Source organism: Cervus canadensis, chromosome 10, assembly GCF_019320065.1.
Source record: "Cervus canadensis isolate Bull #8, Minnesota chromosome 10, ASM1932006v1, whole genome shotgun sequence".
Classification (NCBI taxonomy): domain Eukaryota; kingdom Metazoa; phylum Chordata; class Mammalia; order Artiodactyla; family Cervidae; genus Cervus; species Cervus canadensis.
The window spans coordinates 58,738,818-58,753,151 of record NC_057395.1 but is presented as its reverse complement, the minus strand read 5'-3'; the positions used below and the strand labels follow the sequence as shown (position 1 = coordinate 58,753,151).

Genomic DNA, 14,334 nt, shown 5'->3' with positions numbered 1-14,334 from the left:
GGATTATTTACTTAAATTTTCTAATTTAATAATTATTAATTATTAATAAATATTAGTAATTAATAATTAACACTTTCTTATTTCACCACAGATAATAATTTATTTGATTATAATGCATATCACTCTTGATTTGATATAATGCCCTGGCTTTTAATCTAATATCTTAATCGAAGAGTTATAAAATTTTTCTTAGTCTCAAATTATCTGAGTCTAATATAATATGGCTTTAGTCTAATTATAGGTCATGCAACCTGTTTATTTACTATTAATGATTATTATGGCTATCATTTATGTATCAGCAAAACTAACATTAGAAAAAATTAATGGATGTTTATTCAGCATGTTGTTTTCAGCTATAATTCATGTAAATGTAACTAAAATAAATGTTCTTTATATGGTGTATACTGAGCATTTTTGACATTAAAACCAAAGCTTCTTTTTTCCTAGTTGAAGTTTGAGTTAAGAAATTTTCATGTACTGCTCTGTGAGCTCCATACTATTGTATCTGGAATTATGCTGCAGACTAAATTCTAAATGGCCCCTTTGAATGTATTAACTATACATTATAAACTATAAGTTTTAGATGTCAAAATTGCCTTTTTAAAAATTTCCTTTAATTTTTAATTAACAAACGAAAGATTGACTTTTTTATTTTAGTGCACAGTTCTGTGAATTTTACAGGTATAGATTCCTGTGATCACTATCAGAACCAGGGTACCAAAAAAATCCCTTGTACTAACCCTTTATAGTCATACCCTTCCCCCATTCTAGCTCCTGGTAACTACTCTTCTACATGACTATAGTTTTATCTTTTTAAGAATGTCATACAAATGGAATTATATAGTAAGTAACCTTTTTCATACTGAAGTCTTGCATTCTATCTTTGAGATTAGTACAAATTGTAGCATGTATCAGGGGTTCAATCCTATGTATTGTTAAGTAGTATTCTGTTGTCTGGATATACCACAGTTTATGTATCCATTTAACTCCTGAAGGACATTTAAATTGTTTAACAATTAAAAATAGAGCTGCTGAATACACCTGTGTACAGTTTTTGTGTGAATATAAGTTTCTAATTCTCTAGGGTAAATACCTAGACTTGGGTCATATAGGCAGTGCGTGTTTAACTTTATAAGAAATTAACAAATTATTTTCCAGATATACCTTTCTGCATTCCTATTAGCAATGTATGTGAGTTCCAGTTGACTTTTTGTTTACTTTTTTATTTTGAGATAACTGTAGGTTCACATGAACTTGTGAAAAACAATACGGATCCTGTATACCCTTCACCCAGTTTCCCCAATGGTAACATCTTACGTATTTATAGTAGAGTATCAGGGAAACTGACATTGATACAGTATACTCACCTTGTTCATATCTCACCAGTCTTACATGCACTCATTTGTTTGTGTATGTTTAGTTCTATGCAATTGTATTACATAGGTGGCTTCATGTGACCATCACCACAGTCAAGAAATAGAACAGTTCCTTCACAGGAATCACCTGTGTTACTTTTTTGTAGCTACTGCCACTTCCTTCCTTACTTTCTTCCCTAGCCCCTGAAGACGTTTAGCCTGTTCTCCATCTTTATAATTTTGTCATTATAATAAAGTTGACTTTTGCAGGTTAATTTTATACCCTGTTACAGTTACAGTTCAGTCTCTCAGTCGTGTCCTACTGTTTGCGACCCCATGAACCAGGCCTCCCTGTCCGTCACCAACTCCCAGAGTTCACCCAAACTCATGTCCATTGAGTCGGTGATGCCATCCAACCATCTCATCCTCTGTTGTCCCCTTCTTCTCCTGCCCTCAATCTTTCCCAACATCAGGGTCTTTTCAAATGAGTCAGCTCTTCACATCAGGTGGCTAAAATATTGGAGTTTCAGCTTCAACATCAGTCCTTCCAATGAACACCCAGGACTGATCTCCTTTAGGATGGATTGGGTGGATCTCCTTGCAGTCCAAGGAACTCTGAAGAGTCTTCTCCAACACCACAGTTCAAAAGCATCAGTTCTTTGGCACTTAGCTTTGTTTATAGCCCAACTCTCACATCCATACATGACCACTGGAAAAACCATAGCCTTGACTAGACAGACCTTTGTTGGCAAAGTAATGTCTCTGCTTTTAAATATGCTATCTAGGTTGGTCATAACTTTCCTTCCAAGGAGTAAGCGTCTTTTAATTTCATGGCTGCAATCAACATCTGCAGTGATTGTGGAGCCCAAAAAAATGAAGTCTGACACTGTTTCCACTGTTTCCCCACCTATTTGCCATGACGTGATGGGACCAGATGCCATGATCTTAATTTTCTGAATGTTGAGCTTTAAGCCAACTTTTTCACTCTCCTCTTTCACTTTCATCAAGAGGCTCTTTAGTTCTTCTTCACTTTGTGCCATAAGGGTGGAGTCATCTGCATATCTGAGGTTATTGATATTTTTCCTGGCAATCTTGATTCGAGCTTGTGCTTCCTCCAGCCCAGCATTTCTCATGATGTATTCTGCATATAAGTCAAATAAGCAGGGTGACAATATACAGCCTTGACGTACTCCTTTTCCTATTTGGAACCAGTCTGTTGTTCCATGTCCAGTTCTAACTGTTGCTTCCTGACCTGCATACAGGTTTCTCAAGAGGTAGGTCGGGTGGTCTGGTATTCCCACCCCTTTCAGAATTTTCCAGTTTATTGTGATCCACACAGTCAAAGGCTTTGGCTTAGTCAATAAAGCAGAAGTAGATGTTTTTCTGGAACTCTCTTGCTTTTTCTATGATCCAGCGTTTATCTATGTTATAGAATGTATCTGTACTTCATTCCTTTTAATGGCTAAATTAGTATTCCATTATATGGATATTTGTTTTATTTATCCATTCGTCAGTTGGTAGATGTGGCTTGTTTCCATTTTATTGTTGTTATTTTTTCCATTTTTTACTATTATGAATAATGTTGCTGTGAACAAGAGTTTGTTAGTTACAAGTTTTTGTGTATACATGTTTTAATCTTTCTTGGATATATACATAGGAGTAGAATTTCTGAGTCAAATGATAATTTTATGTTTAACTATTAAAGGAATTTGGAGAAGGAAATGGCAACCCACTCCAGTATTCTTGCCTAGAGAATCCCACGGACAGAGGAGCGCAGGGGGCTGCTGTCCATAGGGTCGCAGAGAGTCGGACACAACTGAAGCGACTTAGCATGCATGAATGCATTGGAGAAGGACATGGCAACCCATTCCAATATTCTTGCCTGGAGAATCTCAGGGACAGAGGAGCCTGGTGGGCTGACGTCTGTGGGGTCGCACAGAGTCGGACATGACTGAAGCGACTTAGCAGCAGCAGCAGCATTAAAGGCATTATCAAACTGTTTTACAAAGTATCTGTGCCTTTTTACATTTCTACCAACAATGTATGAGTTCCAATTTCTCTATATTTTCACCAGTACTTGTTATTGCCCCCTTTTTTGATTATAGCTATCCTATTGGAGAAGGAAATGGCAACCCACTCCAGTATTCTTGCCTGGAGAATCCCAGGGATGGAGGAGCCTGGTGGGCTGCCATCTATGGGGTCGCACAGAGTCGGACACGACTAAAGCGACTTAGCAGCAGCAGTGAGTTTTAAGTAATATCTCATGGTTTTGATTTCATTTTCCTAATAACTAATGATGTTAAGCATCTTTCCATATGGACTTGCTAGCATTTTGTTTAGGATTTTTGCATCTGTGTTCATGAGGGGTATTGGTCTGTCTGTATTTGTCTTTTCTTGTACTGTCTTTTTCTGATCTTAGGATCAGGATGGTACTGACCTCATAAAAATTACTTGGAAATTGTTTCTTCCTATTTTATTTTTCTGTGAAAAGACTATGCAGAGTTTGTACTCTTTCTTCTTTAAGTGTTTGGTTGAATTAACCCATGAAACCATCTGGATCTGGAGATTTATATTTTGAAACATTTTAAACTATGAATTCAATTTTTTAAATAATTGTAAGGCTATGCAGTTATCTACTTCATTTTAGGTGAGTTTTACTGGTTTGTGGTTTCCAAAGAATTGTTCCCTTTCATCTAAATTGTGTAGTTTTTTGGAATGTTCCCTGATTATCCTTTTAATGTCTGCAGGGTCCATGGTAATAACTCCTCTTTCATTCTAGATATTGTTAATTTCTGTCTTCTTTTTTCTTTTCAGTCATATTAGGGGCATATTAATTTTATTGGTCTTTTCAAAGCTTTTGGTTTCATTGACTTTCTCCTTTGCTTTTCTTTTTTCAATTTCATTGATTTCTGCTGTGATATTATTTCCTTCCTGCAGCTTGCTTTGAGTTTATTTTTCTCTTATTTTTTAGTTTTATTAAGGTGGAAGCTTAATTGATTTGGGACCTTCCTTCTTTAAACATTTAATGCTATTTATTTCCATCCAAGCACTGCTTTAAGTTGCATTGCACTAATTTTGATAAGTTGTATTTTCAGTTTTGTTCAGTTCAAAATATTTTCTAATTTCCCTTGAAACTTCCCCTTTAACTTGTGGATTATTTAGAAGTATGTTGTTTAATTTTCAAGGGAGAATTTCCTGTTACCTTTACGTAATTATTCTATTCATTATGATCTGAGAACATACTTTAAATGATTTTGATTCTTTTAAATTTATTAACATTTGTTTTATGATCTAGTATAGGGTCTGTCTTGAAAACAACATGTTCTGTAGTCGATAGGTGGAGTGTTCTATAAATGTCAATTGAACCTAGTTGTAATAGTGCATTTCCGTCCTTCCATATCCTCGCTTATTTTCTGTCTACTAGTTCTACTGATTACAGAAAAAGGAGTGTTTGTGTCTGCAGCTATAATTGTGAATCTATTTCTCCATGCAGTTCTGACAGGTTTTGCTTCATGTATTTTGAAGCTCTTCTACAATTATTTACAATTATTATATCTTCCTGGTAAAGTAACTCTTTTACTTTTGTATAATGAGTCCTTTGTCTCTCGTAATTTTATTTTCTTTGAAGTCTACATTTTCTTATATTAAGTCATTCCAGCTCTCCTTTGATTAGTATTACAGTGTATCTTTCCCCATATTTTACTTTTAGCCTACCTACATCATTCTTTAAAGTGAGTTTCTTATGGAAAGCATCTAATTAAGTCATTTTTAAGTCCATCCTGATAATCTGTTTAGTTGATGTGTTTCTACATTTAATGTAAATACTGACATGTTTGGATTTAGATCTGCCATCTTATTATTTGTTTACTATTTGTTTCTTCTATTTCTCACTTCTGTTTCCTCCTTTCTTGCCTTCTTTTGGAATATCTGAACTTTTTTTTAGAATGCCATATAATTTATCTGTTTGGTTTTTTTTTTTTTTTAGTATATCTTTTGTTGTAGATATTTTTAAATGGTAACTCTAAAGATTAAAAATTAAATTCTTAAATTTTCACACTACTTAGAATCAATATTTTACCACCTTGAGTGAAGTGTAGAAAGTTTGTATCATTTAAGTTCCTTTAGCCTTCCTACTTTATATTGTAATCATAATTGTTTTATATATTACATCTATCTACACTGAAAACCCACTAGACAGTGTTATGATTTTTGCTTTCAACTGTCAAACATATTTTAAAGAATTCAAGAGGAGAACAGCCTGTTAAATTTATGATTCTTATTGTCCTTTTCTTCCTGGTGTTCTAACTTTCCTTCTAATATAATTTCCCTTCTGTTTGAAGAATTTTCTTTCACAGTTCTTTCAGAGCAGCTCTGCTGAAAATAAATTTTCTTATCTTGCCTTTATCTTAGAATGTCTTTATTTTACTTTTATTCCTGATGGATATTTTTGCTGTGTGTAGAATTCTGGTTGACTGCTCTTTTCTCTCAGCAATATAAAATTCTTGTTCCATTTTTTTCCTGCCCTTCATGGTTTCAGTTGAGAAATTCACAGTTATTCAAATCAGTATTCCTGTGTAAATAACACATAATTTTTCTGTGATTGCTTGCAAGATTTTTCTTTATTCTTAGTTTTCAGTAGTAACCAGAATTATTATTTTTTTATTATTACCCTTATAATGATTTAGTTCATCCTCTTTGGGGTTCACCAGAAAGCTGGAGATTGTAGCTTTATTTATTCCACTCTGTTTTCCTGCCTTCTTCCCACAATTGCACCTGTATCTGGACCCAAATGGTGGGAGGAACAGAAAGAAACAAAACACAAATACCAGCAGAGGCTCACACTCTCAGGCCCACAGCTACTCTGATTGGAGAACTTTTTCCTCCCTCAGTTTTAGAGACCTATGGGTTCCAGATGTCACAGCCACCACTGCAGGATTTCCTAGGACTGGGTCATGAGATAAGATTAGAGAATAAAAGTAAAATTATTTCCCTCACTCACCTTGAGCATTAGGGGTCTCTTTTCCTAACCCTCAAGTCAGAACTAAGCATTTTCTCTGTGTTGATTCCCCAATTCCAGATTTGGGGCTACCTTGAGACCAGGCTGGGGGATACCAGAGGAAGCAAAATTGGTAAATTCACTAGTCAGTGGTGTGTCAAATTCTATCCTTTACCCCATTTTGCCTGCTAGTATTTTCAGAGTCCTCGAGTAGCTGCTACATGCATTTTCTTCAGGTTTATTGTGACATTCAGTGGGAGGAATGTACTTACCCAGAACTGGAACCAGAAATGCTTTTGAAAATAAACAAATTTAAGTATTTCTCAATTTGTACAAAACAAAAGCAAAACTACTAGTTTCTTTTGAATAATTCATTTTGTGTTTAAAATCCTCATTGCTTACAATTTCTATTGTAACTAAACATTGGCTATCTTCTTCTCAATCACAGGCTTTATGTTGCTGAGGAGTCTTTGCTAGCTAACACCATCCCAGAGGACAGTAATGTGGATAGAGATCCTCTCTCTTCTGGGGGGTGAAGTTCCTTATGGATTTTTCTGGGAAATGTCGTCTTCTAAGTATCAAGGAAAAAAACATGAGGACAGACAAAAAATATTTTTAAATGAGGATTTCAGAAATTATCTCCTGATAAACAAACAATAATTACATGGCTTCCTTTGGTTTTGCTTTAAGTGTAAGTAAGTCACTTATATAATTTAGATGGACTTTAGAGCAGATAAAATGTTCCATCAATTAACTTGCTGATTTAGCATTAGGTTTTTGTTTTTTAGACAGCAGGCCTTAATTTACATGGCTTTTTCAACTAGAATTTCCTATTCCTACTATGATTGCTCTGTCATATTTTTCCACGAAGCATAATATAATACAGCCATCTGATAGAAGAATTCAGTTTAAATGAATGAGGGGGAAATATAACCAATGCCAAAAAATTTATAGGTATTTTTTGCAAAATTATATGTATTGTTACAGAATGATGGATTTACCACAAATCAGAGCTACAAAAAAAGACTTAACTCTGAAAAGTAACAGTTCACTTAAAATAATTATTTCTTATTATATATAGTATATTGTAAATATTATAATTATGTGTTGTAAATATTAACTATTTCTTACCAGGCCAGTATTGCAGAGTCATGATATGAGGTCAGAGAATTCACTTTACAAATACTTCTCTGGAAAAGTCAGCTTAGGGCGAAGGGTACCAAGTTAAGCCTTGCCAAGAGTAGACAGAGACTTAAGGACAGGAATCTTGGAGACTAGGATAGTATCTGACCTCATGTTCTATAGAAACTAGGGCTTGGCACAATGCATGCTTACTCTTTCATTTACATAGTCAATATTTATTGAGCATGTGATATGTGTCAGGCATGATCTAAGCAGTGGGAATATGGCAGGAGATAAAACAAAGTCCCTACCTTCATGAAGTGTACATTCTAGTGGGGGTAATAATGAAAGACTACAAATAGTAAAAATTTAATATGGTGCTGAAATACAGCAAAACTAGGGCAGAGGAAGTGAAGGAGGAGGGAGTCACTATTTTATTTAGGGTGGTCAAGAAAGGCCTGGCTTCCCTGGTGGCTCAGTGGTAAAGAATCCACCTGCCAATGCAGGAGACAGGTCTGATCCCTGGGTCAGGAAGATCCCCTAAAGAAGGAAATGGCAACCTGCACCAGTATTCTTGCCTGGAAAATCTCACGGACAGAGGATCCTGGCAGGCTATAGTCCATAGGATCACAAAAGAGTTCGACACTATTTAGCAACTAAACAACAACTGGAAGAACTGAGGGAAGATTTGAGTAAAGGAGTTACTGATCAGATAGGGCTGGTTCTGAAGGAGGGAGCACCTTCCCATTGCACCCAGCTTCCCACACAGAGAGCAGATAAGAATCTAGGCCCAGAGAGTAAGTTACTTTATCTAAAGTTACAGGACTAGAAGTGGAAGGGCTAGGCAGAGAGTCCAGTTTTCTAGACTTTTCCCATTTGCTTTTTTCTCTTCTTCCCTGTGACAGTGGATGGAAGACAGACACAGAGGGGAAAGGTGTATAATGAACACTTATTTTAGGTTGTGATTGTTTTTATCTTTCCATCTTTCTGATGATTCACCATCTTAATACCTCAAAGAAAAACATTTTTTGTTTTCAGATATTTAAGATTCTTACTATCATTTTTCTAAGTGGTCTGAGTACTGTTTGCATTAAATACTCAGAGGTACTTGAGTGAAAATATTCTTCAAGGAATTAAGATCAAATGACTATTTAAGACCACCATGTGACAAGAAGTGAGTTTGGTATCAATATCCCATGTCACAGATGAGAAAACTGAGGCCCAGAGAGGTGACAGGACTAGTCCAGGGTCACACGACCTGTCAGTGAGCCAACATGCTCTGGCCGGGTGCCACCACCGGCTCTACGTACAGGCCGGTGTGGAAGTGGGAGAAGCCACCCCTATTCGGTGCATGCTGGCATCGCCGCTCCCGAAATCTCTTGGAGCAAGATGCTAACTATCTCTTTAAGAAGGAAAGTGAAGACGGGGCGCTTACGCAGCTGCCGGCGAGCCGCCGACTGGCTGGTCCCCTGCATCCACCTCACCCTCCCTGTCCCTCCCTCCCTCCCTCCCGGCAGCCCCAGCCCCGGCGAGCACCCAGCTAGCCGCCTCCAGCAGGGGCTCCGGAGAGCAGTTCGGCGGCCTGGGCAGGGCAGCCGAAGCCATGGAAGCCTCCGCAGGTGATGACAGGGACCTCCGGGGACCACCGCCCCAGCGGTGCCGCCGCGGCCCAAAGGGCCAAATGTGGGTGGGGGAAGGGGAGGCGCGGGGGAGCGGCCGGAGCGCCCAGCGGTCAGCCAGCCCTCCAGGCTTTTCGGGCTGCGGCGGCCAGGCAGTCAGCGGCCGGGGGACTCGACCGCCCCGGGTCCCCGCCCACGCTCACCCGCCCCTGTCTGTCTGTTTTCCCCACCGCCGCAGGTTGCTGATCTGGGCCAGGCAGCTGCTGCAGCGACTGCAGAGGCGCTGCGCCAAGCCGGGCCGGAGCGGTGAGAGCCGCCGGCGGGGCTGCGGAGGGCGAGTGGACTCAGGTGAGGAGGCCTCGGCGGAGCCGGGAGGGGGGCCGCGTGTGCTGCACCGCTGCGGGCTGCGGGCGGGGGCCGCTCGCTGCGGTAGAATCCCTCAGAGGGCACCAGCCGCGGAGGGGTTAACAGTGACTCATTCTTACCCTCCCTTCATTCCCCTACACCCTTCTAAGCGCCCCACCACCGCCACCACCTTGAAATTCACCAGTTAGAGGATGCTTGGTGGCAGCAGAGAAGATGCCCGAAGTGGGCGATTTTAGGGGATTTTAGGGACCACTCCCGTTCCCATTTGTCTTCCTGTTCCAGCATTTGGCAAACATTTAAGCCTCTTTCCTTCTTGGAGGAGCAGCAAGGGTACCTGAGGGTGGCCGGAGGATGGAACCTCAAACCCAGCCCAAGGTCAAATGCCAATGACTGCTTCCTTCCCTTATTCCCCTCCTGAGAAGAATCAAGGCCCTGCGGTAGATCTGGGAAAAAATGCCCCTGACCCCTAGAGTAGGAGCTCTGAGCCTCAGTCTCCCTGGAGCTTCCTCGAGATGTGATAATTTCTCCTTCTGCTCCTTAGCCAGGAGCTAGGCTGTTGGGGACACCAACTAGCCAGGGGAGTCCCACATTCCCTCCCTCACCCCTGCAGTCTGAGGAGAGGCCTGTTTCCTCTGCCTTCCCTGTCCATCTGGAGGTGGGATGGGCTGGAGTTGCTTCCCCAAAGAAGGTGATCTCTGCAGGCAGGGTGGGGGAGAGAAGGTGCCAGAGATTGGGGTTCTCTATTTCCCTTAGCCTGCTCAGAGGCCCCAAGTAGCCATCTTAAAATTCTTTAGGCGTGGGTGTCTGTCTGCTCGTCTGTTAAATGCAGGAGTTGGATTAGATGGTCTGTACAATTTTAATATGCCATTCAAGCAGCTCTTTCATGTCAGGGGGACATCTCTATTAAAAGCAACCTCGAATTTAAACTTGGGTCTATGAAATATTTGGGGTTTCCTCAGTTGATCTCTTTAAACTCAGGACTTCTCAAGGGAAGCACTGACTATGTGGGCCTTATAGAACTGGAGGCTTCAGACCGTCCTGTATTGGCATCTCCTGTGCCATCACTGGAATTACCTTTGTCGAGTTACTTCCCTCCCCCAAGCTTCAGTTTCCTCATCTGTAAATCTGGGAAGAATTTCTCAGAGGGTTGATGTGAAGACTGAATGAGACCCATATAAAAGCACTAAAAATACTGCCTGTACCTGGCACATAGTAGGTTCTCAGGGATGCGGGACTTGGGAGGTAGACTGGAGGAAGAGGGGAGGGGTGGCTCCTCTTAGTCCTGTGTTTTCTCACCTCCCCGACCCCACCCGTCTCTTCCACATCCTTGTAGATGGTTCCCTGCCAGGGGAAAATGTGTGCTGGAGTGGGCTGGGCAGCCAGGCTGAGGGGCCTAGGAAGCAAGCAGGAGGTACAAACATTTCTGCTGCAAGGGTGCTGACATCATTCCAGCAAATGATTGTCTCAAGGAGGCACATGTAGCCCAGCACTGGGTTTGGAAAATGTTGACGTCAAAGATCAGAGTCCTTTAGGGAACAGAAGCATCAAAATCTTATGTGCTAACAGGCAGGCAGGGACCAAGCCTTCCTGTTTTCACCTGGATCCCACTCCTGCTCCCTTGCGCTCCAGGAGTCTCTCACTAGAATCTCCATGAGATACGGAGGTCAAGATTTTGGTGTCTGCATTTCCTATTCTTTATCTTCTCTCCTGCTGTCCTGTTCAGCTTTACATTCAGCCTTCCTTGTTGCAGTTTATTCCACAGATATATTCTGCCTCTTGACAGCATGATAAAGAAGACTCCCCATAAGGGTAGTGCAGGGCATTTTGCTGCTGCACCATTTGGGCCATAAGAAATTTCCCCAACTCCACTACTTCCCCATTAGTTTGTGAGCTCCTCCCAGCAGAGGCCTGGACTTTTTTCTCTCTATGTCTTCAACCTCTAGCCCATGGATAGGCATAAAGCAGGTTCTCAGTAAGTGTTGGATCAAATAAGTTTGAGGAAATTATGTCCCTAAGCCAACTAGGTTAGAGAGAAACTGCAGGAGTGTGTTGACAGTGTAGGGAAAAGCATTGTTAAGTATAGTACTGTGCCAGTTGTTGGTTGTCGTTATTATTGCTCTTACTATTGCTATTGCCAGTGGCCAACAGTTGTTTTACCTTCTCCCTGAGTCAGGCTTGAAAGAACTAGATGTGCCTTGGGGAGTGATGATGTTGACAAACAGGTGGTTCTGGCTGGTGAAAGATGAGCATAAAGAGAAGAAAATTGGGAAGAGAGTGATTCCAGCCACTTGTATTTCGGGGAAGGAGAAGATAAGGAGAATCAAACAAGTCAAAATGGACATGTAGCAAAAAATCAGGAGACCCAGGTCCCAGGTCTTGTTCTACTACCACCGCATTGAGTGATCTTGGGTCAATCATACCTCCTCTCAGCACCTCTAGTTCCCCAGGTATAAAATGAGAAGACATGATCCTGAAGCTTCCTTCTGCTTCTGACATTTTGTCAAGTGGATTTTGTTAAATAAAAATAAGACAACTATTATTATTCTCAGTATCATTTATGGAATAGCAGACCATTACCTATTTCAGATAATCCTTGTAACAGATTATATTGATGTGAAAGTGGAAGAGTCTGAGGCTTAGAGAGAGTGACCTAAGGCTACAGAGCTCCAAGTGGCAGAACTGTTATCCGAGACCTGGTCTGTCTGAGTCGAAAGGGTGAGCTCTTGCCAAGGTTTTGCTACCCTGCTTCTAGTTGCTGTGAGGTGTGTGTACACTTGTAACTGTGCCTAGGGCTTTGGAGAAGGGGAAGCTGTGAAGGATTTGTGACAAAAGATCAGGCATTTCCCCCAAGGGACTGTTGCGGGGGAACTTGCTGGGTTGACGAGTGCGTAAGTTAGTGCTGTGAAGTCTTCCTTGCAGCGTGAGCTCGGCTTTGCTGATGAGTGGCCGGTGCCTCTTTACCAAGGAGAACGGCTGGGAGTGAATGCCAGTCCTGACAGGCACACGTTTTGAGCTCCTCTTAGGTCCTGTGCTGTTTTACACAGGTTCACTTACTCTTCAAATAATCCTATTATGTAGGCTTAGACTTTAATCTTACCCATTTTATAAGTGAGGAAGCCAGGGCGGTGAGGCAAAGGATCTTGCCCAGAGTTACACAGCTAATGTGTGATAGAACCAGAGACAGTTTAGCTGAGAGTTGAAAGAACCGCTTTTAGTCAGAGCCTTTTCACTGACAGCGTGACTTTGGGTTAGCCAGTTTCTCTCTGCATGTCCCAATGCACTGGATGCCTCTGTGACTCTAAATGGCCTAAATGCTTCCTTGTCCCAGAACAGCAGTGGAGGGGTTTCCTTGTCTGGCTAAACATAGATCAGCCTTTGTTTATTATTTATTTATCAGGCCCTAGACCAAGCACATAGGATACAGAAAAGAGTAAGAGGCGATCCCTAATTTCAAGCAGCTCACAGCTAATAGAGGGAGACAAATATCTAAGCCTGTGGGTATGGTTGGACCATCTAGGAGCTGTGATAACACTGATGTGGATGTAATGGGACAGGGAGAAAGGGATGGCCTCACCTATTCCATGGGTCAGGAAGACTTTAGAGAGATGATGCCATTTTCTGCATTAAATTTGCATATAATAGTAATAATAATAAATGGTCTACCCAGATTAGGACGTTTCCGAGGAGTTTTTGACTCTTCACTGCAGCAACCCCAAAAGTGGCCACAATCTGAGGGACCATCCCAACTCACTCTGTGGCTCAGTTCCAAAGGGACCATCCATTTGTCTCAGGGGTACTGGAACCTTCCCTGTCATCAGAGGCCTCGAAGCAGGACTCTGAGGCTCCTCTTGGAAAGCCTGTCTAGTGCTTATAACCATCCAGTAGGCTTGGGGACTTCTTCCTCGTGTCATTATTCCATCTGTCTGGAGCACCTGACACCTGGAGAGATGAAGGCATTTACCCAAAATTACTCAGCAAGGCTGGGATCAGAACTCTGGCCTTACGGGGATTGCATTTCTGAGCCATAAGGGTATCTTTGTACATCTAGGTCACTAGGGACCTAAGGGGCTGTTTCTTCATTTGATGGGCAGCTCACACCAAGTCGAGGTTTGGTGCAGATGATATAAAGCGAAGGGCCCTTAGAGAGAGGAGGGCTGTGTTCCCAGGCTGCTTTGTACTGCTTGATGAGCAGGTATTTACGAAGTGTTTGTCATATGCTAGCACCTCTGACTTGAGGTACTGAGCCAACCAAAAGGGAACATCTGGGAAGCAGGCTGGTACAGTGGAAAGAGTGAGTGCCAAGGAGCCAGGAGACTGACCTCAGTTCTGCCTGGACTCCCTGGATGGCCTGAGGCAAGGCTCTTTGCTTTTCCACACCTGCAAAATGATAGGCAGAGGTGTTGATCTCTTTAAGCACTGACTGGTTAACAATTCAGCAACACTTTCTTCTGTTCTAGAACCACTTTAAGGGGTACAAGAGTGGATAGAATACAGATAACTGTAACCTGAGGAAGAATAAGATAAATATAACTAGAGGTATGAACACATGCTCTGTGGGTTTGCTGGAAGGAGAGGATTTGGGAAAGGCTCAGTTCAAAAGCTACCTCTTCAAAGATAGGATGAGATGTGGATCAAGGTGGGGGGTTTTTGAACCATGAGGAGTAACAGAAACATGCTTTCATTCTGGACAGGAAGGCTATATAGCAGAGCAATGGTCCTCAGACAGATTTCAAAGATCAGTAAATTTGAGAGTCTATCCTAGGTTGGCCAACTTTTTACTCTGCCAAATAAGGACAAATAACACTTGCTCTATTTACTATTACAGTCATATAGAGAGAAAAAGAACATTTTAATACCTTTATCCCCAAAGTAAGAA

General features: G+C 41.3%; 1 protein-coding gene across 7 annotated transcripts in view; it reads left to right on the top strand.

The window, feature by feature from the left end:
* Positions 1–8,956: 8,956 nt before the first annotated feature.
* Positions 8,957–14,334, top strand: part of SNPH (syntaphilin) — a 43,007-nt gene continuing 37,629 nt past the window's right edge. For 5 of the 7 annotated variants that reach the window (XM_043479624.1, XM_043479622.1, XM_043479619.1 and 2 more), the window contains exons 1-2: positions 8,957–9,092; positions 9,331–9,440. The gene's annotated coding sequence lies outside the window, so the exon portion shown is untranslated. The remainder of the gene's footprint in view (positions 9,093–9,330; positions 9,441–14,334) is intronic. The other 2 variants (XM_043479621.1, XM_043479618.1) reach the window with 1 other exon arrangement.